Here is a 14284-nt window from a genome sequence, read left to right as displayed (position 1 = left end):
ATTCAGGATTCCTCATAGGTTCGTTGGATCAAATTTTTTTATTACATTGTTCTTACTAATGTCTAAAAATTATTTTTATCAATTATTATTTTATTAAATCTACTGTTTCATTTGCATATTATTACTTTCTTCTTATAATTTTATATACAGATTTAGAATCACCATAGTTATTAACTCACAGCTAATTTTGAACTTCTTGTCCTAGGTTCATGCTTTGAATATCCTCAGAGCCTTGTTTAGAGATACACATCTAGGAGAAAATATCATTCCGTATGTTGCCGATGGAGCTAAGGCTGCAATTCTGGGTTTTACCTCACCAGTCTGGGCAGTGAGTGCTTTTGCCATTTACTTTCATTGATTTAATTGTACCTCTGATTAAGTTTTAATAAACCTTTCACTGGATGATAAAAAAATATATATTGCATTTTATCAAGGAATTTCTCTAGGGAATAAATTCTTGGATCAGACTATATTTTGATTCTTGATGTTTTATGGCTTCATTTTATCTCTTTTGTTGGTTTATTAGACTAAAGTCTTTTATTTTAGTGCAGTAAGCTATAACTTTAACTTATCACAGTCTACCCTTGAGTGATATTTTGCTGTGCCACTTAAAGTATAAGAACTTAATATTTTGCTTCCCTTTTCTTCTTCCTATCTTGATGCTGCTATTGTTATACATTTTACTTTTTTGTGTGTTGTAAGCCTACCCTAGGTTGTTATTACTTTTGTTTAAAGTCAGTTATCTTTTTTTTTTAAATTTGCCATTTTAACCATTTAACTTGGCATAAGTGTATACAATATTCATCACATTACACATTTTCAGAACCTTTTGTCATCCCCAACAAAAGATCTATACTCATTAAGTTTTGACTTCCTGTATTTTCTTATCCCCGGTAACCTCTGTAATACCTTTGGATTCTATGAATTTACCTGACCTAATATCTCTTATAAGTGGAATCATAACAATATTTATTAATTTATGTTTGGCTTATTTCGTTTAATATAATGTCTTTAAGTTTCAACCAAGTTGTAACGTGTCAGAATTTTATTCCTTTTTAAGTCTGCATAACATTTCATTGTATGTGTGTACTTTATTTTCTTTATCCACTCATCTGTTGATAGATTGTTTCGACATTTTACTTATTATGGTAATTCAGCAGTGAGCATTAGCATACAAGTTATCTGAGTCCCTGCTTTCAGTTAATTTGGGTGTATTATAGGGTAATTCTATGTTTAACTTTTTGAGGAACCATCAAACTCTTCCATAGAGACAGTATCATTTTACGTTCATATCAGCAATGCACAAGAGTTCCAATTTGTTTAAGTCTTCACTTAGGATTTTCATTTTTTAAAATGATAGTTCTTCCTGATGGGTGTGAAGTGGTATCCCTTTATGATTTTGCTTTGCATTTCCCTACTGATTAGTAATATTGATCTAGAAGCAGACCAACTCTTTCTTAGTATCTTAATGTATCTCTTTTTGGATGTTGTAGATTCTGTATATCATATGTTGAGTGAGTGGTACCAATATATTCTATCAAAAGTTGAAAAATCGGGCTGGGGATGTGGCTCAAGCGGTAGCGCGCTTGCCTGGCATGCGTGCGGCCCGGGTTCGATCCTCAGCACCACATACCAACAAAGATGTTGTGTCCGCCGAGAACTAAAAAATAAATATTAAAAATTCTCTCTCTCTCTCTCTCTCTCTCTCTCTCTCTCTCTCTCTCTCTCTCCTCTCTCTCCTCTATCTTTAAAATAAAAAAAGTTGAAAAATCAAGCACAAAACATTAAATAGAAGTCAAAATATTGAGTCACTTTTTTTTCAATATAACACTGTCCAGAAACCATTTGACTTAGAACTCTGTAAAGACTGTGAGCAGTACCTAGTATACTTCTTAGATTTAAGAAAGGAAACTTTCATGTGTCTTTTTTCATGATTCCTTGGAGAAACCCTTATTTTTTTTTCTCCTATGTCATTGTGTCTTCTAGAGTAAAGGACAATAACCTATGATTCATAGGCGCTTGACATGTGGCTTTACAAAAATGCTTGGCAAAGGGGAGGGGAGGAGCAAAGAACCTAGGTCTTAAACCCACAGAGTGGTGGGGTGTGGTGGCGCATGCCTGTGATCCCAGCAGCTCTGGAGATCTGAGGCAGGAGGATTATGAGTTCAAAGCCAGCCTCAGCAACAGTGAGGCATAAGCATCTCAGTGAGACCCTGTCTCTAGATAAAATGTAAAGTAGGGCTGGGGATGTGGCTCAAGTGGTTAAGTCCCCCTGAGTTCAATCCTTTGTAACTCCCCACCCACAACTCCCACAAACAAAACAAAATCCACAGAGTGGAGTATTTACTAGACAGGCAGGCTTTCCAATTAGTAGGCTGCACAAACCATTCCGTACCAATATGATAAGCCTCTAATTGAGATTCAGTCTGTTGCAGTGGCTGCCAAAGGCACAGACTCCCAGTGTGAGGAACACTCCTCAAAGTTGCCAACATTTGCCTAGACAATTGGGCATCTTCTTGTAAGAGATGCAGACTTTTGGAATTCTGTCTAGGAGCATTGCATAACTGCCCTTGAAGGCACAGCGTTTACCTTTTACATTTATAGGAAGTAGAACAATACCCGTATACCATCAGTGTAATCAGAGATGTAGGAATGTGGCTTGATCATCAGGAAAATTAGAGATGGTAAAACTGATTGCCAACAATATTAATATTGTTTTCTTCAAGTCTAATCCAGATAATACAAGAAATATTTTCTGTGAAAGGGCTTTAGCAGTGTGAAATGTGGTGATTTTCCCAACTTTTTGCGAAAGCCAAAAGTGTCAGAAACAAATGATTCCTTTGTGGAAGTCCATTTGTGAGACCCAAAACAGTAATGCATATGCCTGAAAAATTTTTTTAAATAAAGGAAAACATAAGAGAAACCTTTAAAATGAGTTACCTGTTAAGCCACCACAGAGTTATCATGATTCTGATGCATATTTTTTATCCTGTGAGTTTTATGCATGAATACTATCCATATCCATATATATATCCACAAAAGCTTGTAATAATATAAATGCTTATGATAATTTTATTAACTGGAATCTTCCTTTTGAACACTGGTTGTATAGGAATATTTTGTTTCTGTTTGCTGTTCTTGCTTTGTCAGACAAAGTAACATCATACCTGTGACAATCTATACTGTTGCCATAAATTTTTTTAACTTTATAACAACAAAGGTTTATTTAGCTCACAGTTTCACAGACTCCAGGCATAGCATTGGCTGTGTTCAGTTCTGGTGATGATCTTCTTGCTTGTAGAGTCCTGAGCAAGCATGGGACTTCATGTGGGGTGGGAGGGAGCTCATGTTGCCATATGCTGATTGCTGTATTTCCTTTCTTATGAAAACCTAATGAAATTATAAGTCAACATAATCACCGGCTATGAAGAAACCTTCATTTTACAGTAACAGTTTACTATAGCATTATTTGTTGAAGTCATTTTAAAGGGTGTTTTTTCCCCTAGTGCTTGTGAAATATGGTTTGATTTACAGAAATTTGATTTGTGTGCATCCTCTCAGGAATATATTGTGCCTAAAGCTGGCTACATCTGTACTTTTGACTTAATTGTTTTTCCTGATAAGTTGGAGAGGCAAAAACCCAGGTAAAGTGAATTATTTGCAGTAAAGGGCCATTTTTCAGAGAGCATTCATGTATAGATTTAATGTGTTTTTACAGATTACTGGCTATTTGTATTGAGACCTTACAGATCTTTCAATCTTTGCTACTTGGTTGGAATTTTTTAAATACAGAGAAAATGTACTATTGTAAACATTGTAGGCATTAGGCATACCTACAGTGTAGTAGATGACATATTAAGCACTGGAAATACTAATATAAATAATGTACCTGGCATCATTTATATTACATTGATTAATTTCAGTAAACTTTATTATACTTCATATTTTATATATAAATAAAATAAGGCTAAGAGACGTGAAATACCTTTGTCTAAGAATGTGCAACTATTATCTGTCTGACTTCAGAATCTGAAGTGTGGTAAAGCAGTTTTGTGTGTGATAGGATTGCAGAAAAGGTCATTTTAGCTGATTTGTAGGGCTTGGGCCCTGTGTCCTCAGAAAGCAACTGGAGGTAAGGTTTTATTGAGTGGTACAAACCCAGAGCAGCAAGAATGAAAGAAAACAATAAATAAGGCAAGAAAGGAGGAAAGATGCTACCAAGTAGGCCCTAACCTTGCAAGAAAACTGAGCTGGTTGTCTTGTCACATGGTACATCTTCTACTATGTGAAACTACTACCTCTTAGAAGAGTCCCATTGCTTGTTTCTTGTTGGTCAGAGTTTACCCCTTGGGGCATTAACCCAACTTGGACAAGTGTTACATAAAATGACTTATAGATACATATGCATAGATCCTTAGAGTTTTCTGGGCAGTTTTTCTTTTAAAATAGCATCTGATTCTCTTTATTATGTTTAGTGACTGTTGGACACCTGATTGCCTTTCCCTAGGCAACTCTCAGCCTTTCCAATAGAGCTTGCCAAGCAACCCAACTAGGGTCCTCCTATGACCCATCCTGAGGTTATATTTTCATCTAGAACAGTTTTATCTTGCTTCTCTCAAGTCAGTTCTGATTCACAGCATGCAGGGGATATCAGAGGAATATACAAAAAAGACACTTTCAGATCTTCCTGGCAGCACTGCCACGGTTACTTTGTGTCTTGTTGGCACCAATGACTCTGCCCTCTGGCAGTTGTGAAGTTGCTATGAAGGTTCCAGGCTTAGGGCTGTGTAGTCTTGAAATCCAGCTGTGCTCCACTCATCATGCTATGTGCCTTGTAATGGAGCTTCATTTACTCAGAGGAAGAGGTACATTTTTTTCTAATTCACTTATAGATGCTGTATGGATTAGTGGAAACCCTTTCTTTACTTTTGACCTCTCATGGGAGAAGTATCTTACAGCTTTGGAAGACAGTTACCAAGAACTCAAGTATTGCTGGTCTTCTCCTTAGAAGCCCAGAAAATATGGCATGGTTTTTCTGGATTATAGGTGTAGGATTTCTTCAAAGTCACATGGCTTAGAACTCAAATCTCATTTAATTGTTTTCAAAAAATGTCTCTTTCTGCTCTAAACCTGTATCACATACCCTGGACAGAATATTAAAATGTTGTATCTTGACCCTATCCTTGACTGCCTACTAGGGGTGTATGGTGTGTCAGTGATCATGCTACATAGCAATTGCACAGGGTAGGCTCCCCTTTCATATTTTTTGAATATTTGTTAAGGGAGTTTATATGTTATGTAATTAAAAAATGAGTGTACATATGTGCTTGTACACACGCATACAACCTGGTGTAACCTAATTTTCTAATAAATTAGAGCTAATAAATTCTTCTATCTCTTATACAAGTCTATATATAGAAGCTTTCTTATGCCAAGAAAGAAAGAAAAAAATTATTCAATGAATAGAAGAGAAATACTTTGGTAACAGTTGTCACTTTGCAGCTGACTACCAAGTCCCTGCCAACCATATGTTGGAGACTCAGTGAAGAAAGAGGTAGAGAGCAGGAAGTATTCTGGTTTTCCCTGATAAAAAGAATTATTTATAGGTAGAAATATTTGACAGTTGTTCTAATCTCTGCATTTTCAACTTTACCACTAATTCTGTCTTTAATTTTTTTTAACTTGCATACTCCTTCATTCATTTTTCCCCAAAGGAATTTGCTTTTATTGTATTACTGTTGCTATAGTTTGGATCTAAGAATTTCCCCAGAGGCCCATGTGTGAAAGGCTTGATCACCATCCTGTGGTACTATTGGGAAGTAATAGAACCTTTGGGAGGTGGGGCCTAGTGGGAGGAAGTTAGGTCATGGAGGCCTGCTCTCGAAAATCCTGTTGGGACCTACACCCCTCCTCTCTTTTCTTTTGCTTTCTGACTCCCATAAGGTAAACAGTTGTGCTCTACTACATGCTCCCTGCCATGATGTTTTGCCTTGCCACAGTCTCAAAAATAATGGGACCAACTGACCCTTTATAATAACTATTTAGTGGTCTGTTTTTTAACTTCTACAGTTTTAAAACAGTATACATCTCAGCATAGGAAATCAGCTAATGTAACATGTAATGAATAAAGGGCAAAAATTAAATGATGTTTAAGCAGATGTAGAAAAAAAGCATTTGAAAATAATCTAATTCCGTTTCATGATTAAAAACACTCAATGACCTAGGAATGGAATTTTCTCAACCTGATCAAGAACAGCAGTGGAAAACATAGCATATACTTACTGGTGAAAAACTGAAAGCTCTCCCTTAAGATCAGTAAAAGGTCAAAGGTATACACTCTTGCCACTTATGTTCAGCATTACATTAGAACTCCTAACTAGGGCAATCAGGCCAAAATAAGATGTAATAAAGGAAGGTGTAACTGTTTTTATTTTCTGATGCCATGATCTTTTATGTAGAAAATCCTAAGGAACACACTCACATAAATTAGAGCTAATAAACAAGTTCAATGAGGTGGCTGAATACAAGATAAAAGTATCAAAGTCATTTTTACTTGAGCAATGAATAGTTCAAACATGAATTCAAAAAGAATTTTTAAAAAAGAATAAAAGAAGAGAAGAAAATGTATGGCATATGTACACTGCTGAGGGCCATTGCCAAGTAGGAATGACGATTCAAAATCCTTGCCAGCGTACCCCATGTTAAATGGACTTGCCTTTGAAATCCGCTGTGACCTTGCATGTGTGTTTGAGAAAGGCAACCCTGCTCAAGGTGATTGAGGGTGGATCCAGGTTTGAGGAAGTATCCTGCAGGTTTGAGGAAGTATCTGGGCTTAAGATAATTTGGGTTTAAGGCATTCCCACTTTAAGACAATAGGGGTTTTAGGGAAGTTGGAGGTTGAAGATTATTGCTGCTGGGATTAGGGTGTTCCTGCTGCGTGTTCCCATTGAGATTCAAATTGGATTTGGAAAAAGCCTCTGTGGAGTAGGTGATTGGGGGTGGCGGGATATTGGAGATTGGAGCAGAATGTGTTAGCTGGAGGCCAGTGTGAGTTTGGGAATAAAGAATTGCTATTTGAATCTACAAAGCTGTGTAGTGGCTCGTGATTCAGTGCCAGCCGAGACACTGGCAGTACACAATGGAGTTCTACTCAGCCATCAAGAAGAATGAAATTATATCGTTTGCTGATAAATGGATATAACTAGAGGACAACATGCTAAGTGAATAAGCCAGACTCAGGGAGACGAGGGTCAAATCTTTTCTCTCCTGTGTGGAAGTGAAGAGAAATAAGGAATAATAAAAGGGAATCTGAAGAAAACAGAAGGGAGAATAGTGTAATAGAAGAAAGTCATTGAAGGGCAGGGTGGAGTGGAGGAAGACTAAATGGACTAAATTATGCTATGTGCTGTATGCATATATCACAATGAGTCACACTTTTATGTATAATTATAATGCACCTAATAAAAATTAAATAAATAAAGGTAATAAAATAAATAGAAGAAAGATCAGTAGAGAAAGGGGATTCAGGAAAGGAGGAAGGGAGGGAAAGGGGAAATCTAGAGAATGAAATGGAGTAAATTACAATATATGCATGTATGTACATGTCACAAAGAATACCACTATTATGTATAACTATAATGCACTAATAAAAATATAAAGAAGAATAAAATACTTTAGAAATAAATTTAACAGAAGATGAGGCTGGGGTTGTGGCTCAGTGGTAGAGTGCTTGCCCAGCATGTGTGAGAAACTGGTTCTATTCTCAGCACCACATATAAACAAATAAATAAAGGCCCATCAATAACTAATAGAAATATTTTTTAAAAGGAAATTAATTTAACAGAAAAAGTGCAACCTTTCACACTGAAAATCTGAAAACATTATTCAGAGAAATGCAAGAGGACCAGATATCCCATGTTCATTATTGGAAGATGTTCTATCATTAAGATGATAATATTCCCCAAATTGATCTACAGATTCAACATAATTTCTGTCAAAATTCCATCTGAATATTTTTTGGCATAAATTAATATTTTGGTCCTAATATATGTTAAAAAAAATACAAGGGTCCCATACTAGACAAAACAATCTTGAAAAAAAAGTCAAAGGGCTCATAGGCCCCAATTTCAAAAATTACTACTAAGCAGTAGTAAATTTGATTATGGATTTGACATCAGGATAGACATATAAATCATGGAATAGGATTGATTGTCCAGAAATAAATCTCCACAAAAAATTTAAAAAATAGTGCTCAAAGATCAATGGAGAAAGAATAGTTCTTTCAACCAATAGTACTAGTACCATTAGATAGCTATAATGCAAGGGAATGAATTTCATGTTTGAGGAACTAAAAATGGATAAAAAATCTAAATGTAAGAGCTATAAAAATTTTAGAAGAAAACTTGTGTAAGTTTTTGTACCTTGGAGTGGGTTAACAGTGTCTTAGATACAACACCTAAGGTACAAGCAACAGAAAACAACATAGGTAAATTAGACTTGATCAAAATTAAGAATATACAGAAAACTCTTAGAACTCAATAATAATAAAAAGACAACCCAATTAAAAAAATGGACAGTTCATTTGAATATATTTCCCCAAAAAAGATATTCAGATGGTCAATAAGTACATAAAAAGATGTTTAGCGTCATTAGGGAAATGCAAATCATAGCCACAATGAGATACCATTTTGTACTCACTAAGATTAAAAAGATGGACAATAAAAGTATTGAGGAAGATGTGCAGAATCACAGAATTGGTGAAATTAAAGCCCTAATATATTGCTAATCAGAATATAAAATGGTACCACCATTTTGGCAGTTCCTACAAGCAGAGTTACTGTAATAATTTACCATACTACTTCTGGATGTATACCTAAGAGAAATGAAAACATGTTGATACAAAAATTTGTGCACAGATGTTTTTAGTAGCATTATCCATAATAGCCAAAAAATGGGAAACAAGCCAAATGTCCCATCAAATGCTGAACAGATTTAAAAAATGTGATATATCTCTATTATGGGATATTACCATAAAAAGGAAGAACATATCAAAAAATGTTAGAATATGGGTGAATCTTGAGGATATTGTGCTGAGTGAAAGAAGGCTTACATAAAAGGCCATCTGTTTCATGATCCTATGTATATGAAATGTCTGGAATAGGCAAATATTTAGAGACAGAAATAGATCAGTGCTTTCCTCCTATGGGTGGAGGGAAAATGATGACTAATGTGTGCAGGGTTTCATTTTGGGGCTGTGAAAATATTGTTGATTTAGTGGTGATAGTCTCCCACTTTAGAAATATAGTAAAAACCACTGACTTGTATACTTCAAAATGGTGAATTTTACAGTATGTGTATTGTATCTCAAAGAAGGGAAAGTCATTTTTAAAATATTAAAACCAAGTATCATCAATTGATTACTTTTGGAGGTTTGCTCTGCCCTGAATGGAAAATTGGTTAATACATGCAAATAATTCTGTATTGAGTGAACAGGGTAACCAAATAGATGATTAGGGAAAGTTTTTAAAATTTTTTTCTGGGAATGTTAAGTAATTAATGCAGAAGTTCTGATAGAGTATCACCGTTTTGCTATATGTATCAGAATAGGTATTGATCATAATTGGCTACTAAATGGAGGAATTTTATAATGGATTTCTTGGTCTGTTTGAGCTGGTATAACCAAATGCCACAGAATGGGTGACTTATAAGCAGCAAAAATTTATTTCTCATAGTTCTGGAGGCTGGGAAATCCAAGATCGATGTGCCAGCAGATTCAGTGTCTCATGAGGGCCTGCTTTTTGGTTCATAGAAGGTGCCTTATCTTGTAAAAGGTTAAAAGGGGCAATGGATCTCTCTCTCTCTCTCTCTCTCTCTCTCTCTCTCTCTCTCTCTCTCTCGTCTCTTTAATATGAGCATTTAATATCCCATTTATAAGGGTAAAGATTTCATAACCTAATCATATCCTAAGTACCCCACCTCCCAAAGCCATCACTTTGAAGGTTAGGATTTCTACATATGTATTTGGGGAAGGAGGCACAAACATTCAGCCAATGCAGGATGGATCAAGCTGATAGTATTGATACCCATTGGTTCATCTTTTTTTTTTTTTTTTTAATTTAGAGACAGGGTCTTACTAAGCTGCTCAGGCCTCAGTAAGTTGCTGAGGCTGGCTTTGAACTTGTGGTCCCCCTGCCTCAGCCTTTGAACTTGTGGTCCCCCTGCCTTTCTGGGATTACAGGCGTGTGTCACTGCACCCGGCTTCATTTGTCCATATTAATATTACTAAAATGCATTATCTGTCTCCTGCCCTCAGTCTATTGATTAAAAAAAAAGAATTTTATTTCTGTTTTGTGCCTGTTCACTTTGTGAAACAGGCCCCTATGGTTTTGTTTAAAGTGTGTATTCTCAACATCTCCAGATGTTTAACTTTAGTGCATCTGGCAGCCTTTGTCAGAGAGTTTGGTTTAGGGCAAAATGGAATTGTGTTTCTGTTGTGTTTTGTTTATTTTTTTGTTATTACTTGTGGTGCTGGGCAAGCACTCTATCACTGAGCCCTACTTTTAACCTTTCTTTTTGTGTTTTATCATTGTTATGATTTGAGGGAAGTAATGGTGTCCTAAATGTCCTTACCAAGCCTTCTGAGACTGGGTAAGATAATCAAGACCTGTGCTAGGCAGAGGTGATACTGATATTGACAGGATGGATCTATTTGTTACAGTTTGGGCATATTAGGCAGGGCATGTAGTAGGGACTCCATTAATGTTTGCTGACTATTGAATGGACCTAAGTAGATCTGTCCAAGATTAGGGTTTCATTGCAATTTTGGTATGAATTTTATTTGGACTCTATGGTCATTTTTCCACTTCCCCTTTTCTTTAATTTGTTGCCAACATTTCAAAATAGTGAGATTTCACATAAAAATCATGTTTCTGGCTTCTGTTAAAAAAGCAGAAGATCTGGCAACATTAGGCTTGCATTCCTTCATGGCAGCTAGTCAGCTGAAGCTGAGCAGGGACTACATTAGACACAGTCCACTGCTGCCTCTGTTGCTCCCTGCTTCTACTGGGCGTTTGAGTTTGTGACCCTTATGCAATGGTTTCAGGAAGTGGTTTTCTAAATCTCAAGTTATTACTTTTAAAAAAAAAATCTTTGTTTATTAATTTATTTTTGTGTGGTGCTGAGGATCAAACCCAGTGCCTCACATGTGTGAGGCAAGAGCTCTACCACTGAGCTATGGCTCCAGCCTGCATTATTACTTTTAATGACTTTTCTGATTATATTGCTACTTAACATACCATATGATCACTTACCTAATTAGAAAATAAGCTCTATGATGGCAGCAATTGTGTGTCTTCTATTTCTAGGTATTCTCTGTGGTGCTGGTATATTGCCTTGCACACCATAAGGAAGGCAGTACATACTTAAACCTCTCTACTCTGATTTGGCAAGGTGATTGAGGAAGACCAATAATGCTAGAATATTCAAGACATTGTCGTGAAATTCCAAAGTATCTTGATGCATTGGCTTGGAAAACATACTCTGTAGTGTCTTGGAGAAATGATCCAAGTTTATTAACATTATTCTTGCCTCTTGTTTTTATTAATCAGTTCTATCATATAATTTTAGGGTTAATATCCCTTGGCTATATTATTGGCATTGTGAAGTTAATGGCATTTGGAATATTAAGTATTTTCTTGACTATTTATTACATGGATTCTTTGAAATTAAGTCTTACAAGTATTTTCTCACAGGTAGGTAAGTACAGAAAAATAAGTGAAAAGAGTTGAGGTCTAGAATAATCGTTGTCAGGAAGGATATGAAAAATAGTTTTTTTTTTTCTTAAAGTACTGTTTGATGATTCAATTCAAGGACAAAATGAAATCAATTGATAATATTAGAATAGGAAAAAACTATATTGTGTTTGGAGTTAGGGCTTAATTTAAGAGTTCATTGAGTCAATTACTATTAAGTTTTTTTTTTTTTAAAGTTGTCTCATTTTGTGAAAACAAACCATGTTTTCTTTAGTCCTACACTAGCCAATGGTATAATGATTGGAATACCTAGTTGACCATTATACATGTTGATTTCATGCCATAAATATTCCTTGACCCATATTGTGTGTTTATTTTTATAATAGGTGAGAAATTCATCCACTCTTCTCTTTAGTTCCTTGATCACAAGAATTTTTGGAGTTAAAAGGGGAAAGGACGAACTTTCCAAAACAAATAGGTAAGTAAGCTTCATCTAATGCTAACTTTTCTTTTTACACAAAATTGTCCTGGCCAAAAATAATTGTCGAAATTTTGCTTACTATTACAGATTCATCTGTAGCATAAAACTATAAAAATGGTATAATGAATTAACCTGTGCTGCCAAATTCTAAATCCTTGGGCAAAAATATCAACTGATTACAAAGTTGACCTTTCAAATCAACAAATATAAAGCAAGGAAGCCAGGGCTGAAATATAGACTTGTTTCTCACTGCAGTAACTATTCTTTTTTCTTTGTGTCTTCTTCAAGTATTCCTGAAATGTCCTACATTCTTTTTTCCTGATGTGTTATCGAGTATTTACTATCTGTGCAGTATCTTTAATCATATAGGCGAAAGTTTAAAAGATTGTGAAACTCTTATCAGAACACCTTCCAGACTACCTGTGCATTCATTACTCTCCTAAACGAAGGGAGAAAGTTGGAGATGTTGACTGTGTGAAATAAATAATGCATTTACTTTTTGGTCTTTAATTTACTCTTTTTTTTTCAGTAAGGCTTTTTAATGTCTGGAAGGAAATCTATGGAACCATTTTGGTTATTATTATTATTATTTTTTAATATAATGCAGAAGTTCTGTTTGTTCTTAAAGAGAAGCTTTGGATAGTTCTTCAGCATTTGAGGATTTAATAGTAGTGTAGTTGGCTTGCAGCTGTTAACACTAGATGTCACTGTCGCTGCATGTTTAATTACTCCCTTAAACTTTTAGAATCCAATTTGACATACAAGTCATTGTCTTAAGGACCTAAACATGAATTCAAGCCCAGCTTCTCTCTTCCCTAAACAAGTTACTATGCTTTTGCTTCAAATTTAGATTTTAAACTGGTATTTATTAAAATATGTCTTCTTGTGATGAAATTAAGTTTTAAGAACTAAAAGATATGATGAAATAATTTTTTGATATGCTTGTGGTAATTCTAGTGAAACCTGCTGTGGTGGTTCTGGAAATTGCTACTTATCAGCCTGTAAAATTCACCAAATATTTCAAAGAAAGGTAACTGGCTCTAAGTTTGAATCCCCTGAGTAAATGCAGGAATACTAAGAGATTTTTTTTCTCCCCTGAGTTGTATTTTTAAAATAAATATTACTACTTTGGTAGCATGATTATAATTTTTACTTTATAGCCTGTTATTTTTTTTTTAAATATTTTTAGTTGAAGATGGACACAATACCTTTATTTATTTATTTTTAGGTGGTGCTGAGGATTGAACTCAGTGTCTTACGCATGGTAGGCAACTGCTCTACCACCAAGCCATGACACCAGCCCCTGTAGCTCATTCTTAAAGTAATTTTTCCTGTCATTAACTGAAAATTACTAGTATTTGTTTCTTTTTAACTTTGTCTAATTTGTTAATAATTCTACAGTGTGCTTAAGTTTAAAATAGTTGTATCTTTTTATGAGACCATGATGATGTTTAGTAGTATGAATAAAATATGATATTAAGTAACAATTAAAGTTAATGTTAAAATTGCTCTTCTTGAATGTGTACATAAATTTTACTGTGCACCAGAGAAAAATGATCATTAATTTCATTTAGGTTGCAACTAAAAGAGGATAGAAGAATAAAGGGCGATGAGATCACACAGTTTTACCCTTTTAGCTAAAGTCACACTGATGGAAATTCATTTCTTTTGAATAGAGAAGATTACAAAATTAATAACTTTCCTAGAAGAAGGGAAATGGAATATTTGTATAATTATTTTGACTAATGGTGGAAAGTGAAATGAAGGAATTAGGAAGTTGATATTTTACTTAAGTGTGGTGAACATTTTTTTAGTAAGAGCCTGTATTTCAATAATCAGAAGACTGGCATGTGTCATCTCCTATACAGGCTTCTCTTTTCTATTTAACTCTTGAATTATCAGTTTCTTGGCAGGTCTTCTTAGAAGTTCTGCAAAACATTTAGTTTGTTAAATTTGCAATTGTTTGTGATTATTCTACTTTTGTAGTTTATTTAATTTTGTCACTTTTTGTTGAAATATTTATATACCCATTTTCTACATATTAATTCCCCGA

General features: G+C 34.9%; 1 long non-coding RNA gene across 1 annotated transcript in view; it reads left to right on the top strand.

Annotated features, from left to right (window-relative positions):
• Positions 1-208: 208 nt before the first annotated feature.
• Positions 209-14284, top strand: part of LOC144372819 (uncharacterized) — a 30205-nt gene continuing 16129 nt past the window's right edge. The window contains exons 1-2 of the long non-coding RNA XR_013432692.1: positions 209-328; positions 12137-12228. This is a non-coding gene — a long non-coding RNA (uncharacterized LOC144372819). The remainder of the gene's footprint in view (positions 329-12136; positions 12229-14284) is intronic.

The sequence above is a fragment of the Ictidomys tridecemlineatus genome, unplaced genomic scaffold (genome assembly GCF_052094955.1).
Source record: "Ictidomys tridecemlineatus isolate mIctTri1 unplaced genomic scaffold, mIctTri1.hap1 Scaffold_1660, whole genome shotgun sequence".
Classification (NCBI taxonomy): domain Eukaryota; kingdom Metazoa; phylum Chordata; class Mammalia; order Rodentia; family Sciuridae; genus Ictidomys; species Ictidomys tridecemlineatus.
The sequence above is the reverse complement of the archived record's forward strand: the minus strand, read 5'-3'. Positions and strand labels throughout refer to the sequence as shown.